The 14,060-nt window shown below is 42.8% G+C and overlaps 2 protein-coding genes across 3 annotated transcripts in view; one reads left to right on the plus strand and one right to left on the minus strand.

The window, feature by feature from the left end:
* Nucleotides 1-235, minus strand: part of CNOT6 (CCR4-NOT transcription complex subunit 6) — a 28,008-nt gene extending 27,773 nt beyond the window's left edge. Inside the window, exon 1 of one of the 2 annotated variants that reach the window (XM_021410830.1) lies at nucleotides 48-235. The gene's annotated coding sequence lies outside the window, so the exon portion shown is untranslated. The remainder of the gene's footprint in view (nucleotides 1-47) is intronic. The other variant, XM_021410828.1, reaches the window with a different exon arrangement.
* GFPT2 (glutamine-fructose-6-phosphate transaminase 2) overlaps nucleotides 1-14,060 on the plus strand; it is a 77,421-nt gene that overhangs the window by 12,584 nt on the left and 50,777 nt on the right. The window contains exon 3 of the mRNA XM_021410824.1: nucleotides 7,159-7,339. The gene's annotated coding sequence lies outside the window, so the exon portion shown is untranslated. The remainder of the gene's footprint in view (nucleotides 1-7,158; nucleotides 7,340-14,060) is intronic.

Genomic DNA, 14,060 nt, shown 5'->3' on the forward strand with positions numbered 1-14,060 from the left:
CCCCCTCGAGGCGAGGCGCCGCGGGCGCACCCCCCCCGGCCCTATACCTGTGGCTGCAGCATCCCCGTCCCCCCGCCGCCCTCGCTCCGCCGCCTGCCTGGCTCTTTGTTTCCTGCCGCGGGCCGGACGGGAGAGCGGCTCCCCCCCGCCTCCTCCTCACACTCATTGAAAGCAAACAAGCATCATGGCGGCGGTGGTGGTGGCGGCGGCTGCGGGCGGGCCGGCCCTCCTCCCCCTCCTCCTCCTCCTCCTCCTCCCTCAGCCCCGCCCGCCGAGGCCGCCCCCGCTCCGCGGCTGCGCAGGGCCGGACCGCAGGGGGGCGCTGAGGGGTGCGCCGTGTGGGGGGTGTGTGTGGCGGGACGGGCGTTTGTCGGGTCTCCGAAGCGGAGGCGTGTTGTGGGGCGCTTCAGCCGGAAAGCTGGGTGGGGGTTTTACGGGGAGTGACGGAAAAGTGGGTAAAAGTGACGTGTCAGCGGTGTTTTTTTAAACACCGAGCGGTCTATAGCGGTAAAGCAGTTCCCCATATGAGGCCAGGGAGCCTAATTAAACTCTTCTTTTTAAGGAACTTCAAATTCTGCATAAATGCGATTCAAGAGCTCAGAGTTGCTGTACATGACCTCAGGCAATGCGTGGATGGCATGTTTAGCAAAAGGGATGTCTTTCCTACTCATGTATCCATAATAAAGCAGATCTGTGCCCTGAATCCTTTGCTGTGATGTCAGCGCACAGTGACATGGCCACCAGCTTTCATCCTCTGGAACTCGGGTTTCGCTGCGCATTGGTTGTTTGAACCAGTTAATGGATATGTACTGAGGCACTTGGGAAAGTAAAGGATATTGTTTTTAAGTGCTGTTAGTGCTGCTGCTGTGCAGCAAGGTCTCACGGCCAGATGAGGGACAGACACCATGTTAGGAGGTGGCAGGAAGGTGCCATCAGGGGTGTGGAATCAGCTGAAACTGTAAATAACTTCAAAATGAAGCAAATTCCCTCTCATTAACATGCTGTTGAAGTGTTTGAGAACTGGTGGTGCAGCAGCTGGGTCTGCATCCCCTCGGTAAAAGGAACAGTAAAAAGAAAACTTCAGGGGAGGTTCAGGATAGATAGCAGGGAAAGGTCCTTCACCAGAGGGCAGTGGGCATGGCCCCGGGCTGCCAGAGCTCATGGAGCATTGGGACACTACTCTTAGTCATTGGGTTTGGGTTTGGGTGGTGCTTTGTAGAGCCAGCAGTTGGACTCAATGATCCTTGTGCATCCTTTCCAACTCAGGATATTCTATGATTCTATGACTCTATAAAAACATCCCGGATCACAACTCTATTTCTGGAATGGAAGAGCTAAATAAGAGTTGAAGCCTCATCTGTTTTGGTATATATGGATATGTCACTGGAAATGAATGGTACTCTCCTTTGTTGTGCAATGAGGCCTTCTCTACTAGCAACGTGAAAGGCACTGAACCAGGCCATGCTTCTGAGGAACACCAACATCTGAGCAGTAGCCAACATGAGCAGTGCTCTGAAAAGAATGACCCCAGCATGCTGCGTACCCAGCCTGCTCGAAAAGCATCCTCCTCAGAGAGGCCCTTTGGCAGTTGGCTTGGGAAATAATCATGCTGTACTTCAGATTTCTGTTCAGCCTTATCCTATCATGTATCTGAAATGTTCTCAGATGCCAAACTACCTCCCTGTGGCTGAGTCAAGATACCTGAGCTGGCTGGGTCACTGGATGCAGTGTGGGCTCTGCATTCAGTGCCAGCCTGGCTGTGCAGAGCCAACAGTCATTCAGAACTGAGCGAAGCAGCTCTGCATGTCGTTCTCTGCACTGTATATGTGTTCTTTCCTATAACCAGCTGTCCCACACATTCTTCAGTTAATACTTTCTAGGTTAGATGTGGCCTCCATAGACTGTATCATTTTGCAGAGAGCTGATTCTCCAAAAGCTGTAGTAAAATCTTTGAGTGTGTTGCAGGATTTTCCTGGAATTGCTTTTCAGCAAAGGAAAATCAGGTGATTTTAAGTCCCTCAAAAATGCTTGCAGGGAAACTTCATGCCCCAGGGGCAGATGCTGGGGTAAAATTGCAGTAGATTTGGAAAGGTGTACTGGGGAGGGCCTTCGCTGTTGCAAACAGAAAGCAAATGGCAAAACTACTAGTGATTCTCAAATAATTGACATAAGCAAGAAAAAATAAAAAATTAGAGGAATTAAATCAATCACAGAATAATTCAGTATTATTGCCCAGTATCTAAGCTACCAGTAGAATCTTAGCATATCCAGAGTTGGAAGGGACCCATAAGGATCATGGAGTCCAACTTCTGGCTCCAGACAGCACCACCCAAAAATCATCACAGATCACAGCCATTTGGCAAATTTCAAGTTACTTAACTATATGGTAACCTTAGAAGTTATGTTAAAAAAAAACAACAACAAACCAACAGCAACACAACAGCAACAGAAACGCATCATATTTGAAAAGTCCAAAGTTACAGCCTTTTGTATCAAGTTTTGTTTGAACCATCAGTTTGCTTGTGTGGTTGGAAACAACAGAATGAAGTAAAAACATGTATGTGGTTTTTTTTAGAAACTGTTATGCTGCACGGAATTTCCTGTGCAGAAGTGCTGGTGCTCATCGGTACGTATGATTAACTTTTGCTCTGTGCAAGTGTTGTCAGACCTGTAACCACGCAAACACTGGAGCAGATGGTCAGTGCTGGTGTTGGTGTTTCAGGTCTGGGTGCCTAATGAGATCTGAGAGTGCAATATGAGCCTCTTTTCATTTTGTCTCTCATAGTGGGTAGACTTTTTGCAAGCGCTCCTGTTGCTCAAGGTCACAATCAGATGAGAGCCCTTCCCATTAATCTTTTACCTGCCCATGAGAGTTTCCATACATTTGGTGAGGTGCTGTGTTGCATGGTGTACAGTTGTCCTGAGTTCCGGATGATATTAAAGAGAATCAGAGCAGAAATTAATCACTTATTTTGAACACTGTTAAGCTCAGAGTATGGTACATTTAAATTTTTATTCATTACCCGTAAAAGAAACACTTTTTTGCACTGCGGAACCAAGTTCAGATGGCCACCTTTGGGCCAAATACAGTTGTGTTTGTACCCAAAAGTGGGCCACCTACCTGTCACCTTCCTTCTTCGTGTCCAGGGACTAGGGACTGTCTGGGAGAGCTCTGGGGGTGCTGCTCTGTCCGCATTGCTGACACTTGCAGCTGTTTTGAGGACCTGTTGCCTTCATGCCCTGACAGAAGGATGTGAGGCCTGTGGAAGAGAGTTGCCTCTGTGGCAGCATTAGGGTTCTTTTTGCTTTGCTTAAATGGACAAATTTGGTTAAGACTTGTTTGACTTCTAAATGCTTTGGGCCAAAATACATATCCTTCATCCTTTGTGGGTCATACATGATGAGTGAACTGGCAAGGCATCACTACATCATGACAGAGAACAAACACAAAGCTGTGAAAGGCTTGTGAAAGCTGTGGAGTCTGAGGTTACAGAAGGGGTGAACAAGGAAATTTTCAGTGCTCTCTCCTGCCCTCCGTGCCCTGGAAATGTGAAGGAACAACATAACTGGAATATAAGAAGGTGAGAAATGAAGCAGAAAAGAGCAGAATTATGGCAAAGCAGGAGAGATAATGAGGAAGAAAGAAAGTAGGAGCAGACAGGGATCCCAAACAGGAGGGCAGAACTTAGTTACAATCTGTATTTTCAGAATATCCAGGTACAGAGACAGAGATCTGAATTGAATGATAGCTTCCGTTGCTAGCGAGGTCAGTGGGATTGCTGCTTTGAACATGGAGCATTCCTAAAATGACAAGTACTCTGAAAAACTAACATCTTAGGGTTCTCAGATTGGCCGTCTAAAATCATTGCATGTTTAATGATTTCAGCCTTCAGTTTTATGGCCTGTTCTCCTACTATCAAATGAATGTAAGAGCATCGCCTGTAACAGTTGGATAATAAAGATAAATCTTTGATGTTTATTGAGCATTGAAACCACAGTGAAAGCCCCATACAAAAAGCATCGAGGCAATTAATATTCCTGCTTTCCTCTGTGTGGACCGGAGTTACGTAGCTTCCATAAGTGTCGTGTATGAGAAGATAACTGAAAACTCACACATAACCACAGCAGAACTGAACTGAGGAGTTTTAATATGGAGATGGCACAGTTTGTAGGTACTTGACTTTGTAGCCTTATGTATTACATTAATATGCATTATTAAAAAAATGCTCTAAGTACATTAAAAGAAATTGAATGTAATAAAAGTTTTCAGATACTTCTTTCTAGAAATACCTCTCTTTAGTATGAAGACTTCTCTAACTTCTTAAGCTTTCAGGTCTATGGAACATTTAGTCATAATTCTTTTTCTAGGTATACTCCACTGCTAAAATAACAAATCTAAGAATACAATGATTCTTAGTTTTCATAATCAAATATTAAACTCTGAGAACCATTAAGAGACTGAATTGGAATTACAAACCATGATATTGTTTTCCTGATTGTAACTTTTTAGATACAGATTGATTTTTACGAGTTTTTGTCTCTAGGATCACCTCTCCAGCTCTTGGTTACCCTTCTCCAAGAAGAAGTCCATCTTCTCATAGTAAAACTAAGATAATGATGCAAAAAAAAGAAAAGAAAAGAAAAGAAATGTCTTGCATACATCATTACACAGGTGGAGTGCCTAGTTGCACTGAAAGCATGACAATAGAAGCACAAGACTGCTCTGCTTTGCACGGCATGACCCTTTATGTATGTGAGTTCAGTGAGTGAACAGTGAAAATTGCTTTGCAATATTTCAGCACCCAGTTATAGAGTCACAACTGAGAGATTTAATGCCAAATAATGGCATTACTGATGTAAAAAGGGGGGATTCTTGCTAGTGGAAAGCCAGCTGCTCAAACTACCAATTCATCTTTTTGGTTGTTTCTACCATATCCTCTTCTCTTTGTACTCATTTTGGTGTTTCTTTTCTTTCTGTCAGCATCTTATTTTTCATGTTTATTCATTGTCGCTTTCTATGCTTTTCTCTAGCAGCAGAAACATATTTACTTGCAAGCTGATCCCATCTGTGTGGCTGTGTTGTAAAGCTTCCCCCTGCAGTGGCACTGCATGTCTGGTTTAGTTTCATATGACAGAGGAAGTTCCAATGTATAGAAGTGCCAAGATTTCAAACTGCTTATCAGACAAGGAGAATATTTGCATTTAGACATGGTTTTAGAAAAGAGAGGGTATGCAGTTCTTCTTGTGTAAAAAACTGCAATAATGCTACAATATTTTGATGCTTGATAGTTCACTGAAATGGGAGATTTCTGAACTTTTAACTCAGTTTGACTTCTCATGCTTGCATCGTTTCCTGCTCGTGAACCAGAATATATGGGCAACTGTAACTCAAATACACACTAAGCTGTCCCTACTGTAATCTCATACCTTTCAAATTTAGTGGGATCAGGACTAAAAGGAGACAACTAAAGAAACCTTTGTCCTGGAGGAAATTACTGTGAATTAAAAGGTGATGGGTTTTCTCTAAATAAAAATTGAACTAATGCTCTAGTGTGGCACTGTGAAACTCTTTAGCTTATAAAGGTGCTATCTTTGAGGAAATATATATGTTAATCCAGCTGTCGTGCATAAATTCTCATTTGGAGCCTGATCTAATTCCCACTGAAGTAGGGATGGACTCAATCTACTTAAATTTCTTCATGCAGTTTCACGGCTTTCCACTATCTTCATCTGTTGTATCACATTACTATGTGTGGGTAGAGTTGCCACATTCCACCCATGACACAACTGTTTCAGTGGCAAGTGAACTGATATGTGCATATGGTATATGCAGTCCTTACACAAACCGTATGCTTGTAGACAGCTAGCTGTGCAATTAGGGGATGTTACGGAGGGTTCTTGAATACAAAGTCCATTTGCTCTTTTATTAGAAGACTTTTCAAACTTTGTTTATCTTCACCGTGACCTTACTTTTCATATTTGACAGACGGAATGAGTGATGTATTGTTTACTTTTTGTAAATTAGTAACTAGTTTTAATTACTTTGAATAACAATAAAATGATTGCATAAAGCTTTGGTATTTTATCTCTATAATTTTCTTGCATCAAACATTAGGCACAAATTATGTCGCAGAAAGTGACTTCATACAATTTCCATAGTCCAGTTAGGCATAATCTTCCTTTTGCTACTTGTTAGACATTTCCTATGTGTTCAGTTTTCCTCACTGCTGCATGTTTTGCATACGAGATCATTATAGATCTGAAGAGTTTTGGCTGAGAACAGCCTCTAATGGGGGGGGAAAAAAGCCTACTGAATTGATAAATTCACGTTAATAATGAGGTTATGATTAATTTTTTCATTGGTAGCTGCAAAAACTACAAAAAAGATGACAGAATAAATTTGACTAGCAGTTAATTGTGGATATTTGTATATTTTTCCTTCATCTGGATCAACAAGATACTTTTCTAAGGACACAAAATTTGCAGGGAGCGGGGAACAGTGTTGTACTGGGTGAAACATGTTTCAAATCACAGCCAGTGTAATTAAATACTAAAACTAAAAAACCCTTTCTCGTGGAGCTACCCACTGGATTGCTTCCCTGCTGCAGAGCTGGGTCCACTGGGACATCCAAGGGTAGAATTCACCCCAGTGAATGTGGACATATATCATACACGTATGCAAGCTGGTCACCGTAGGCCGCCCTTATAGTCAGTGGAGTCTACAGTACCAATCCTTGGTGCTGTATTTCTTTTCAAAAGACTTAAAATCACATAGTGGAGCAGAAAGCATGAAACTGCAAGGGATTTGTTTCAAAGTGCTGGGAGACCTCTGTAAGCTGAACAAACGCTCAGTACTCGCTCTTGCAAATGGGAGATGGTTGACTTAGTTTTCATAGCCATACTTTCTAAAGGGCTGAGCAACTGAGCTGCATTTGCTCAGAAAAAGACCAAAATAATTACCTGCTTTTCAGGTGGTCGCTGCAGGTGGCAGGAAGAACATTTGTCCAATGTTTACAGCTTGTGATTGGCTTGGTTCATTAAGGCTTTTTCCACTCCTTCCAAAATATTAGGTGCTTTGAATAAACGCCTTCAGTGAGGGCGAAACGCCAAGTAGAATGAGCTACCAGTCTAATCTGTTCTTGTTTCCTTTGTGACCAGAATTGTTGGATTGCAAGATTTAGAAAAGGACAAATAGTTGTGCGACAGAAATCAAAATGTTGGAGCCGAATGCAACAACCTGAAACAACCGCCGTGTTTCCAAAAGTGTCTTTCAACATAAAGCCTACTCCTGAGTAACTGGCAAAGGCTCAGCGAGCACAACACGAAGACAACTGGCAGCGTGAGTCATTTTGCATGTGATTGTTGAATGTGACAGATTGAGAATAGCAAGGAGTACGAGTTCATGCTATGAGAATGAAGCAAACCACCATCCACTCGCTAGCTTAAACTACAAATATGTGTGGAGTGCTGTGGAAGCAAAATATCATCAAAGTTTTGAAAAAAAAAAAAAAAGATTTCAGAACACTATTTTTTATGTTGCTTGTTTTTATTTTAGCACAGACTGTCTCTTTCTGTTCGTAATGGCAAATAGAAAGTGAGAGCACATTTGTATGTCCTGAATTGCTATGAGCTTGTTCCCCTTTTTACTTTTTCTTTGTGTAGCTCTTTCCTTTCTTCATGTTGATGCTGGGTTGGCCTTTTTATTCCTTGGTTCGCCTTTATTCCAAACTGCTCCAGCACACTGGCTGGGCAGAAACAGTTTCAAATAAACCTGGGGCAAATGCAGTTTTAGAAATGATTGCTTTCAGAGCAAAATCTAACAGGTTTGGGAAGATCAGGGAAGTTACCAATGCAATCTGTGCTTCAACCAAACTCTATATTTGGTCAAAATATCACATCTGAGTCATTTATTAATTAAATTTAGCCACACTTTCTTTTCAGACATCTTCTTGGAAAAGATTATATCTCTCCCAAGTTCTTTTTAATTAATGTTAAATGTGGTGTTTGCCAGTATATCTGAGCACCTGGGTTGCTCAAGACAAACCTGTAACATGTTCTGCACACGGTGCATGAAGTTTGCTCCTCAGCCATATAAAGCTGTTACATAATAGCTTTTTTCAAAATGTGTGCTTGAATGAGTTGTAGAGGTGTTTTGTGGGTGTTTTCTTTTTCTCCTGTGATATCTTACATGTCGCAATGGATCCTGTATGCACATGATTCTGGTTACAGCAGTTGGAACCAGATCTATTTTCTCCTTTAAATATTTTCCAGGACTTTTGCAGGATAATGGTTCCTGGGAGTCCTTTTGCTGCACTGAATAGTGAGTGCCTAGACTGAATTCACTGGCCTCCACTTTATTTTGCAAATAATTATGGGTATTGTGTTAGCACAAGAACGGTCCAGACCTTTGCTTCCTAATGTGCCAGGCACACTCTGTTTGCTCACCACAGCAACAGAAAAAGGTTAAGTGCATTCTTTGTATTTGTGAGCTCTGGGCCAAGTTACTCTTGTCAGCTCTAGGTGATTTATTTCTTCAGATCTGTGTTGCTGGTTTGACGTCGATGACCTGGTGGAGATGTGGGGAAGCTAAGTGATCTCTATGGCGATTTATTTATTTAAACTTATTCAGAGCCTTTTGCTATTGTTTGCCATAATGGCTGTTAGTTTGTAACAACAGCTGCCCTTCAGAAATACACTATCAAGTGATGATGGGCCATAGGAGAGTGCCTGATACAGTTGCGTGGAGCAGCTGGCACTTTTCTCCATCTCAGCACCTCCATGGGTATCCATGGCTCTGACATACGCATGAAATTCCTTCAGCCCAGGCACCGTCTGAGCTTCCATTTAACCTCATCTTCTTATTCTGTCCTCAGTGTTGCTCTGTGTGAACATATTCTCAAATTTTAAAAGATCTCAAACACTTCCTCTTTTGTGTGGCAGTGTCCCTGCACAAGCTCCAGCTGCTCTGATGTGCTGGGGCAGGGGTGGGGAATCCCTGGTGAACGCCATAATTTTGCTGTGATGCAGCCCAAGATTGCCTGGTGCCAGGGCCTGCAGGTCCTAGTGACTCGCCAGGACCCGTGCTGCTCTTTCAAATAACGGACAGCAGGTGGTAGCACATGTTCATTTCAATATTTTTTATTTTTTTTAAAGAATTACACTTTCCAAAGCTTCATCTTATTTTATGAAAAGGGGTCTGGAGGAGGAAATCAGATGCCAGAGAGGATGAGTATTTAGCCTGCTTCCAAGGTTTTCTTTTTTCCAAAAGAGCTAAAGGCACTCCCTTCACCTCTGACATTTCTAGAGTCACTTCTCCTCACCGAGCTTCTCCGTCGAGTTACAGAAAGAGCGAGTCTTGGCTTGAATCTGTAACATCATGCAGGATAATTTTGCTGTGGAAGCACGCAGGTAGTGCTGAGTAAGCAGAAGACAGAGGCTGGGAAAAGCGTTGAGCTCAAACAGACTGCTCCTTCCTGCATGGGAAAGCTGAATTAACTTGGTTGAATCAGCTAGCAGTTCTGCTGAAATGAAAGAAGCCCTCCCAGCCCAAATGGGCTGCAAGCAGAAGGCTGCTGAGAGATGGGACAGTAGCCAGGGTAGAGTTTCACACAGAAGGGCTCTGGTCACTTGGTTCAGGCTACTTTCCTGCTGGCGTGTAAAACATACAGGGCTCTCTTATCTGCATGCTGTAAATCAATAGACACAAAGTAAACTATTTTGAGCAAATATTGCTGTAAGTTTTATCCTAATAGAGTGCTTTGTATGGGGCTGGTGAGAACATCTGCATGAGCAAGGACAAAGACGCATACGAGGTTTGAGAGCGTTCAGCCGGGTGAATTGATATGTCAATAGCACATTCATCCCATGATTTATTTAGTACAGACATTGTTTACTGCTTGCTTTGGAAATATTTCAGTTCCAATAAAGGTGTAAACTTTATTTTTTTAATAACTAAACTTGCATGATTAAAGTATTATGACAATCTGCTGTGGCCTGAGAAATACTGCTTCAATGAAATGTTCTTAAATGAAATTGAGGTGACTTAGCCTCAGATTTCTCCTTTGACTGGGTTTATAATTGCTTTCAGACTGCCCTTAAAGTGCCCACATCTGGGCAGCAGCGTCTGCAGTTTGATTGCTCAGATAACAACCAAGTCCTTCCCTGGTCAGACACGGGCCAGAGCACAGCTGAGCTGTGCCAAGAGGCTTAGCCCACCTACATGAGATGTATTTTCAGAGGTAGCTGGTTGTGTCATACATACAAAAAAAAATTATTGTATATTTTTTTACAAGAGCAGTTACAAGAGCAGAAACGCCAGAATTTTATGCTATAGAAAATGGATGCTGTCACAAGAATACATGATCCAGCTTGGCTCTGCATAATCTGAACTGTCTAGGTTACTTCAGAATTGAACCATAAGCCTGCTGTAATTAAACCTGCTTTTGAGGTTTTATGTCTTCATTTGAACAAGCCAGAACTTTTCTTCTTCAGCAGCAGGCTGGGATCCTGTTCCCACCTTAAATGTAGAACAAGTAATGACTGCGCGAAGAACTGACCCAGCTTCCAAATTGTTTCAAAGCTTTGTTTTTTGTAGTTTAAATTGGTTCTTTATACACTGAGATGGATGTAATCTCTTTTTCAATGCAAACCTGCCACAAGCCAGTGCTTCTTACAATATTCAGCAATGTAGCTGAGCAGTAGTTGAGTCAAACCCCAACTTTCCCAAAAGTGGATATTAATTTTGTATCCCAGTCACATGACAAATCTTACTTAGTCAAATGTTGATAGAAGGGATAGTTCCTCCGTGAGGTTGCATATTTCTAAGTTGTTTTTATAGAGGAGAGCTTACCAGCTAGTAAACCATACAGTGGAAGAGATTTTGAGTTTGGGAGAAGGGGGTTTCTGGGATGACTAGTGGGTAAGTGAATGTATCAACAGATGTGGAGATACTACTGGTCAAGCTTAGCCAGACTCTGACATATAATTACAGCATGCTGCTTCTGAAGGGTGGTTCTTGCAGAAAAGTCAGTTCTAGCAAGTGATATTCCCTTCAGGACAGGATGATAGGAAAGCTCTGGTGCAAGCTGTGGCTGAGACTGTGTGTCCTGCCAGTAACCTTCGCTGCAGTGACGTGGGGGAACCACCCCTGGTGGGAGTGCAGATGGCTCATGCTATGGGGGAGCTCTCCCTGACAGACCAATCCACTCTTTCTTGTTTAACTTCAGTACAGCAGGGAACATGCTATTAATTGTAGATGGAATCTGGATGTGCAAGACGGTGTCCAGCTCTGTAAAAAGAAACAGGACCAAAAATCGAATCCTTCCTTCTCTATCTTCTCATGCTTGGGGCTGATGGCACTGGGGGCTGCACCAGGATCTACTAAAGAAATTCCTTCCCTTCTAGAGGGTCTTTTATAGCTTGCAACAGAAGCATCTAGTTGTGAATAAACAGCAATGTAAAGGTGGGGCTGGGACATAAGCTGTATCCTTTAAACAAAGTCGAATTGCTGAGAGGCAAGTCACAGAAATTCATTCAGGAGCAGCGTCACTTCTGTCTCAATGTCCAGCTGAGCTCACGTGTGTTTCTCTCTGATTTGGGAAGCTCAGCCATCAGAGGCCCCAGAGCGCTGGTTCACATGGTGCCACATTTCACCGTGCCCCCTGACTGCCATGCAATGCCTGAGTGACAAAGCATGCATATGTGGGAGTAAAGGGGTGCTTCAGTAAATTTGGCAAAGCATGCAGTGCTTGTGTTACTAGCGGGTGAGCACCTCCAGGGCTCCCTCCTTGGCTGGCTTAGCAGAGCCAAATCTCAGCTATGGCTGCCATGGCTCCGGCTCTTTGCTGCAGGTTCAGTTGCAAGCTGCCAGCTAAGGCAGCAGATATTTCCTGCTATTAGACATGGATGGGGGGTAAGGAGAACATCAGTAATTAGGCGAACTCCACCCTATGTGGCAGAGATATGATGTCCGCCAGGGATACCCCTGTGGAAAACCCCAGTAAACCTGATAAGAATTCACCGGCCTTTGATGTCTGTGGGTTTCAGCTGCAAAATGTTTAACCTAAAGAAACTGTAGGTCTGCTCTGTTCCCAAATGGGTCTGAACGAGGGCATGCTGAAAATATATTTGGAGCTTTTACTATAGATTTCCTGAATGAGTATGGTCCAGTCAGAAGGGAAGGGTTTTCCTCTCCATGAGAGGATTCTGCTACTGGTTGCACTGCAGAGGTCAGAGTCTGTATGTCTAGTTTTGTTAGGAAAGAGCTTCTCAGATGGAGATGCACCTGAAGAGATTGTCTGTGTTTTTCTCATATTAACTAGCTTTCATTTCAGTGTTCATGGTGTTTCGGTGACATTTGTGAAGGTCAGAACGGTTCAGGGGATTTTATTCCGTGCACTTTTCAAGTGTATGTCCACAGAGGCTCGCACAGCCGCCAATACAACTAACTTGCTGCAGTGTATATCTTGCCGTTGTAAAAATGAATGAAGAAAATCATAATATAATGCAGCAGATGAAGTAACATTCTGGCACAACACCATGAATGAATTGGAAGCACAGGAGGAACATCGCAGGCTGCAGACGTCAGGGAGGAGTAGAGGCAATCAGTGTGCAGGGATGCAGAGGGGAGATCTGTTCCAGACCCCAACGGTAATAAAGCTCAGGTGGAAAACTACCCTTTGTGAAGGGATATTTCAGGAACACTGCCAGTTATCGCTGAAAGCTGGACTGCAGCCTCAGTCCTGCTCTCTAAGTTTGAGGATTGTATGTCTAGATCAAAGGACCTGGTTCGTATTTTGTTGCTCACCTTGGCCCTGTAAAGTATTTCAGTGCTTATGCAATGAATAAGAGTAATTTCATTTATCTAATTGAAAGTGCCTGCGTATTTAAAATTAGATGTTGGAGTGCTTTGTGTGGTTATAAAGGCCTCCAGGAAAGAAAAAAGTGATTTAATGGAATTATTCAAGTGCTTCTAAAAAAGAAGCTCCTCCTCAGTGCTGGAATGACTGAATCCAAACGAGACTTATCAGCTCATCTCTGCAGGCCAGAGAAAAAGAGGCAGATAATGCAGGATAAAGGAGCCTATTTTAAAAAGACACCACTTCTTTGTGCACTGGTTCCAGTAATTTTGTTAATGACGCAGTGTTGGTGCGTCACAGGGTGTGTTGGGCATATTACACTATATTATATGGTGAGAAATTTTTCTTATTTGGCAGGAGAAATGTTTGACAGTATTTCTAAGGGCTGTAGTTGCCCATAAAAGACATTTGTTTTTCAACTGCTGTAGTGCTACGCACAGGAAAAGTGTTTCTCCGCATAACCAAGCAGTTAGAGAAAAACACATCCAGTTTTAGTTTTAACTGAATACCAGTATAACCAGTTATGAAAGAATTGCTTTTTGCGGCTTTTTTTTTTTTTTTCCAGAAAGATTAATGATTAAAAGGACTGCTTCGTATTTTAAATATACATCAAGGTAAAAAGTGGTTCTGCAAGATATGAACTAACATTTGGATTTTAAATCCAAGCTCTTCCCACTCCGTAGCATCTAACCTATGCTGTTGCTCACGTGACTGGATTGATGCAGATGTTTCTCTTGCTACATCACAAGTAACATACAAATCTCAGCCAACCCTAGTCAGACCTGATTGCTTGTCTCATCTGCAGCTTAGTAATATGTACAAAGTGGATTTGAAAACGTTGTATGGAACAAAACAATTGTCCATTTTTGCTTGTTTTGTAACCAAGCTGCAGAACTCTTCCGGAGCTTTCTGTATCAGCCCGTATGCTGCAGTCCAGCCACCACTTACAGGGTCAGGATACCTGAGCATCACTGGTAGTAAATGCACCCAGAACACAGGAGGAAAGTTGGGTGCTCCCAGAAGTCACAGGGAGCACTGAACAAAGACCCACGCTGAACGCCAGCTCAAAGACGTCACTGGTTTTGCCTTTGCTCATTTAAACCTGCTTCTAATTGAGAGCTGCCCTTCTAGCATCATTTTAATAGATTGAAATATTGATTGAAATTGTGATAACTCTGTTACTGGTGGTCCTTGAGCACTTAA

The sequence above is a fragment of the Numida meleagris genome, chromosome 12 (genome assembly GCF_002078875.1).
Source record: "Numida meleagris isolate 19003 breed g44 Domestic line chromosome 12, NumMel1.0, whole genome shotgun sequence".
NCBI lineage: Eukaryota > Metazoa > Chordata > Aves > Galliformes > Numididae > Numida > Numida meleagris.